This window comes from Rhagoletis zephyria, unplaced genomic scaffold, assembly GCF_001687245.7.
Source record: "Rhagoletis zephyria isolate East Lansing unplaced genomic scaffold, Rhagoletis_zephyria_1.1 Rzeph_scaffold_00989, whole genome shotgun sequence".
NCBI lineage: Eukaryota > Metazoa > Arthropoda > Insecta > Diptera > Tephritidae > Rhagoletis > Rhagoletis zephyria.
Genome location: NW_016158073.1, coordinates 145,940 through 146,925, shown reverse-complemented (window position 1 = coordinate 146,925; position 986 = coordinate 145,940). Strand labels below are relative to the sequence as shown.

Genomic DNA, 986 nt, shown 5'->3' with positions numbered 1-986 from the left:
GGTGGCAACTCTCTAATTTTTTTTTTTCCTAAATTTTAAGTTAGACCTCTAGCAATGCATCGGTGAAAACTGCATTCAAATCCATGCATTCGTTTTCGAGTGATGCGCGAACAAACATACAGACAGACAGACAGACAGACAGACAGACAGACAGACAGACAGACAAAAATTCTAAAAATGGTTGATTTGGCTTCTGGTGCTTTAAAAAAGACCCCCCACATTAATTTTTCTCTAATATCTATAATGTACAGACATCGACCTGTTACAATTTTATTATATGTATAGATATAAAAATAATAAATAAATAAATTGGAAAAAAAGAAAAAAAAAACTACCTGCGATCCTGCCAGGAGTCGAACCTGGAATCTTCTGATCCGTAGTCAGACGCGTTATCCATTGCGCCACAGGACCGTTGGAAACCGTTTGTCAAATGCATGACTTATATCGATGTGCACATGCAGAATGAAGCAGCATAATAGTTTTTATTTCAACCCCTAAAATTATGCTATATAAAAACATGTGTTGTAAATAGTGATGCCGTTGTGTTAAAAATTTCCTAAAACTGGTTGTTACTAGGGTTATTCACTGTGCTTACTCTAAATATCCAAAAATATTATTGGTGAGCAGTGCTTGTTGAGGCGTGCAAATTATCATTCAAGTAATCTTGTTAATGAGCTCTGCGTATAAGCGTTTAATAGATATATACATACATAGATAACGCATTGCGTCCAGTAGGTTTGTACGTATTTACTTAATGTCAGTCATATTCGCCTTAGTGGTAAGATAAGGAAATAATAAAGAGCGCCAATGTGTGTAAACGCTGATGGGAAGCAGCGCTGGGTCGTAAAATGATGAATTTATGGTTAAATTACGCTAAGTTACATATTACAAGGTATCGGAATTACTAAAAAATTCCTTAACTCCTCGGCAAAGGTATTGATTATATTCTCAATTCCTTAAAAGTAATTTTAAAACATAAAAAAACA

At 34.6% G+C, this 986-nt stretch overlaps 1 non-coding gene across 1 annotated transcript; it reads right to left on the bottom strand.

Annotated features, from left to right (window-relative positions):
* Positions 1–338: 338 nt before the first annotated feature.
* Positions 339–411, bottom strand: TRNAR-ACG (transfer RNA arginine (anticodon ACG)). Its single transcript has one exon. It is a non-coding gene; the product is annotated as a tRNA-Arg (tRNA).
* Positions 412–986: the final 575 nt, after the last annotated feature.